This window comes from Bombina bombina, chromosome 6 (genome assembly GCF_027579735.1).
Source record: "Bombina bombina isolate aBomBom1 chromosome 6, aBomBom1.pri, whole genome shotgun sequence".
In the NCBI taxonomy this organism is placed as follows: domain Eukaryota; kingdom Metazoa; phylum Chordata; class Amphibia; order Anura; family Bombinatoridae; genus Bombina; species Bombina bombina.
Window position 1 is genome coordinate 739,392,532 of NC_069504.1, and position 6,014 is coordinate 739,398,545.

Here is a 6,014-nt window from a genome sequence, read left to right on the forward strand (position 1 = left end):
ATATATATATATGTATATATATATATATATATATATATATATATATATATATATATATATATATATATATTGTATACATAGTTACATAGTGCTCTCATTTTATACACAGCTGTAAAGTCATCGATGTGACATACTTGCGTTTTAACATAACAGGAACAGCATACAATACATTTCCATCATGTTTTTGTTACAATTTTGGAACAGTAGTTCTGGGAGGCAGATACTCATGAGCATTATGTACAGTTTTTATGACAGACTTGAGAAGTTAAGAATAGTTGTGCTGTACAGGAGTTACACAGTTGTTCAGAATTAGAATACACTATAAGAGATATCATGGAGAGAGGGAGGTGGTAAGTATATAAATAAAGTATTGTGCTAAAACAGATCAGATTTGGAAAATATTTGATTTGGAGAAATAACTATTATAAGATAAGGGTGCTATACTGGGCACAATGTTATTGGTATATAACGTGCCCATGTTACTCATAGGAAAGGAAGAAACAGAACAGGACAAGAATCAGTCTCCTGCATAAAATGGTAGTAGATGCTGTAAATGTTTTAAAAAAAAACATACATATATTTATAATCTCACAATAAATCATGTCGTGTAATGTAAAAAACAAATGATGAAAACGACAAAACAGAAATATAGGACATATTTAGTTTTAATACCACAAAAAAAATCACTGTTTTAAAGGTTTTCACCATTGTCAAGGAGTTGCACTATTCTGTTTGTTTTTTTCTTTAGCTCTAGTAGTGAAGAAAGTTCACAAACTGACTTGTGGTAAAGATCCCATCCTATGACAGTACCATGTTTAAAGTCACTGGGTTCTTCAGGATGGCCCATTGTAATGCTAATGTTGGTCTATGGAGATTTCATGGCTATATGCTGGATTTTATGCACCTGCTTGCACTGGGTGTGGCTGAACTTAATAGTACTTGTCTTGTCTATGTAACTATCTATGATTGTCCAGTGTGGACTTGCTTGCCGTCTGGGGCATTGATGAATGAGACAATTGACCATGCTAATGGCAGAAGATAACATGCAGGCAGGTACTTTTTATATAGTTGAATACTTTGGGACAGATTATGAGTGGAGCGCAAATTAATGCTTTCACTTGAGCGTTAATGGCGCTAGTAGTAAACTTTTTGTGCTCGTCAGGTTGCGCTCATATTACGAGTTGAAAGTAAACTGTTTTCGCTCTTGCGCTAACCCAACAAGCACAAAAAGCCAAAGTTAGAATATTGCGTGCGCGTTCACGTATTCCCCCATAGAAGTCAATGAAGAAGAAAAAAATAACACCCCACTATCGCACAAACCCGATCGCATATTCTCATTTGCGCTAACCCAACATACAAATATTTCAAAGATCACAGCATATCTAATCAGTATACCACTAATATTACTCATATTTGAGCATCCCTGTTACATATCACCCCTCTATGCCAACAGGTCTTAGTGGTATACTGATTAGATATGCTGTGATCTTGCCCAATCATTATTTTATACTATGTCACATCGATTGTGTTGCTAGGGTGTTTTGTATATTGGTTACCGTAGCAACTTATAACACACGCCCACGACTGATGACGAGCCACGTGGAGTCAGCCAGTGATGACGTCATTAGTGGACGGAGTGGGACTAACAATGCCAGTTTTCTCCAGGTATTTAAAGTGGGTAGTTTGATATTGGGATAATTGTTTTTAGGTTCACCCTGTTGAACCAATGTATGGCATTTGACAAAGGTGCGAGGGGGGCACCAAAACGTTATGTCCATTTTAAATTTGTAAAATAAACACTACATTTTATGGATAAGACAAATGAGTGCCTTTTTTGGATTTTATATATATATATATATATATATATATATATATATATATATATATATATATATATATATATATATATATACACAGTATATAAAATTATATATAGGTATAGATATATCCAGATATACCGGTATATAGGAATATCTATTTATAAATACATACAATATATTTCACTATGTGCAGAACATTGGAATGTGAAATATTTACAATAAATACATAGTTAAAACCTTTATTAAATATGAATATTGCATAAAAATGATTTTACATGTTTTCATCTACTTAGGGCTCCTATATATGTCTCTATATGTATACATATGTATTTATGTGTTTATATGTCTGTAAATACATATTTACACATATAAATACATATGTATATATATATATATATATATATATATATATACACACACACACACATATTACACTGGTGGTATGCACTCACTCCTGTACATTGCATACATTGCCCGGGTGACTCCTCAAAGTTAGAACAGAATTTCATGCACAAAGGAGGGCACTCACAGGTCTTTCATCTTCAAAAGTATATCTTTATTTCATGATTCACATCATATATAAGTAAAGTCAACGTTTCAGCTCGTATAGTGAGCCTTTCTCAAGACAATCTTAACAAGATACAAATGTAGCATCCTGAAATGGCGGCATGAGACACTATATTTGTATCTTGTTAAGATTGTCTTGAGAAAGGCTCACTATAGCCGAAACGTTGACTTTACTTATATGTGATGTGAATGATGAAATAAAGATATACTTTTGAAGATGAAAGACCTGTGAGTGCCCTCCTTTGTGCATGAAATTATATATATATATATATATATATACACATTCATATAAATATATATATATACATATATACATACAGTACATATACATTTTTAGAGATGTATATGTATGTATCTCAATGTTAAAGCCCTTTGGCTGCCTTTTTCTTCTCTAACACCTAAGACCTCCTATCTTTGAGCCTTCATAACTTTTCTGTGCAATATTTTTGTAATAATTTTTGTTAGATAGTGTTATTATGAGTGTAACTGTACTTTGTAATGTAACCAGAGCTCTGAAGTTGCGGTAATCATTCCAGTGTAAATTGCGATTGTGCTTACTTTCAACTCGTAATACAAATGTTAAGCCCAACAAGCGCAAACCCTCGCGATAAACCCCTTATCACTCAGGCGCAAACGTTTGCGCTCCACTCGTAATCTTGCCCTTTATTGGTAGTTTTTTTTATTAGCCATACATCAATTCCACATAAATTAATTGAAACCCAGAAGAGGCTGCTGGTTTATATATCATGTCTCTCATTGAGACATTGATTGTGCTCCAGTTATAGTTAAATGGTCCTCCTGGGTTGATTGTTTGGATCAGTATTAACAAACCAATAACATTCCTGAGCGTATTATTATCATTACAATTGTATGCAGCATTTTAAACACAATCTCTGCAGTGAATAAACAAACTCAACAGATATCTGCATATTTTAAAAATTCTCAGTTACTATTTATTTGCTAAATTTAATTGAATATATATATATATATATATATATCTCATGGGCAAGAGTTTTGGCACCTTCCAGTCAGTACTTAGTAAAGCCCCCATTTGCAGTAATCACAGCCCCTAAAGTTTTTTGTAGCTAGCTAACAGTCTTTCTGTTCTTGTTTAAGGAATATGTTCATGCTCTTCCTTACAGAACACTTCTAACTCAGAAATATTCTAATTCAGAAATAATATTTGTCAATATTATTCAAGTCTGGGGCCTGAGCCTGACAAGACCATTCCAAACCCTTAAAGGGACACCCAAGTCAAAATAAACTTTAATGATTCAGAAAGAACATGCAGTTTTAAGACACTTTTTATTTGCACAGTCTTTTTATATTCACACTTTTTGGGGAACAAGATCCTACTGAGCATGTGCACAAGCTCGCAAGGTATATGTATACTAGTTTGTGATTGACTGATGTCTGTCACATGATACAGGGGGCCAGAAAATAGGAGAAAAAATAATAAATTTGTCAGAAAACATATCTACTGCTTATTTGAAATTCAGAGTAGGTGTAATTGTACTGCATTGAGTGGTCCTTTAATCTTTCATTTTTTTATGTAGTTCATGGCTGATTTAGAGGTGTGTTTTGGGTCATTGTCATGTTGGAATATCCAACCTCTTTTCAGCTTCAGTTTCTTCACGGACTATGAGAAATCAGCTTACAGAATGTGTTGATATTGCACTAGCTAAATCTTCCTGCAGGTACACTGCAGTTATAGGAGGGTTTCCTGACCAGCCTATGAGCAGCTCTTCTGGAGATTTTTTTTTTAATCTTACAGAATTTGTATTAACTTCAATGGTTCCTCTTAAAGGGATATAAAATAGCAAAAAGAAACTACTCTTAGCGCATTTTATTATTGCACTATTATTGCTTGCATTTAACCGTGTGTTTAACTCTGGCAGAGGGATTAAATGCATAGTTAAAGTCAGCGCCAGAGCATCAATGCACTACTAGGAGCTAGCTGAACATATATATTTAGGAAAACAAAAGAAAGAAAAGTGCATTAATCTGGCACACAACAGCCACAAATATTGCAATGAAGAAATAGGGGGGCTTAAAAATGAAAAGCTAGCTTTTATTATAACCGCATAAAACATACTTACACAAGCACCTCGTACCTCTAATATATTACCAATTACCACTAATATTGAACAAAATTACATCACATCCAAAATTCACCTATCTGAGATCAGCACAAAGTAGGTGATTATCCCCATTATCAAGTGTACAGCGAGTACAAAAGATCCATAAGAATATCTATTTAGGAAAGTGTATTGTCTATTCTTTTGCTGTACTCCTTGATAACTATTTATCTCTGCTGCTTAATCTCCTAAAAATCAGTACAAGTATACAATCACACTCAATTAAAAGTGTGTAACAATATATAGATTTATAAGTTTTTCTGTGTCATTTGCCGGCGACTTCTCCTCTCCTATGCCTCTGTCTGTTGGAGAACCTCAAGGATCTGTTCTGGGTCCTCTACTCTTCTCCATTTATACTTCTTCACTGGGTAAACTTATCAACAGTTATGGCTTCAAATATCACCTCTATGCTGATGACACCCAGATCTACGTCTCCACCTCAGCTCTCTCTCCCTCTGTCCTTTCTCATGTCAGCGACTGCTTATCTGGTATTTCTTCCTGAATGGCCTCTCACCACCTAAAGATTAACATGTCCAAGGGTGAGCTCCTTCTTATCCCCCCCTCCAGCTCTACGCCGACTTCTGACGTCTCTATCCCTGTTGACGGCATCACCATTTCCCCATCTCCCCAAGTTTGCTGCCTCGGAGTTACACTTGACTCAAATCTATCCTTCGTCCCCCATATCCAATCGCTTTCTAAATCCTGCTGCAACCATCTACGCAATAGTTCCAAGATTCACCCTTTTCTGAGCACTGCAAATAATCCACTCCCTTGTTATTTCCCGACTTGACTACTGCAATAACCTACTCGCTGGCCTTCCTCTTTCCCACCTCTCCCCCCTTCAATCCATCCTAAATGCCTCTGCCAGGCTGATACACCTTTCCCGTCGCTCTGTATCTGCTGCACCTCTCTGCGAGTCCCTTCATTGGCTCCCCATTCACAGAATTAAATTTAAAATTCTCACCCTTACATACAAAGCTCTCACCAACGCCGCTCCCCTCTACCTATCCTCTCTAATACACAAGTATACTCCAGCCCGCCCACTAAGATCCAACAATGACCTGCTCCTTGCATCTGCGACTATCACCTCCTCTCATGCTAGACTGCAGGACTTCTGTTGTGCAGCACCTACCCTCTGGAACACTCTCCCTCGTGCTGTCATGCTTTGTCCTAATCTTTCTTCCTTTAAATGTTCCCTGAAGACTTTTCTGTTCAGGGAAGCCTACCACCCAACTCAATAATAAATTAATTTCACTTATCTAACATTTCCCTCATCTAACTCTGTATTAACATCTTTCTCAATCTTGCAGTCCTCACCTCCTGTTTCTCAACCTCCTACTCTTCTAGAATGTAAGTTCCCACGGGAATAGGGCCCTCAATCCCTCCTATATGCATTTGTAAAATTTGTCCTGTCTCTTACAAGTCTTATATTGTTTTATTTAAATGAATTGTATCCATGGACAGCGCAGCGGAATATGTTGGCGCTTCA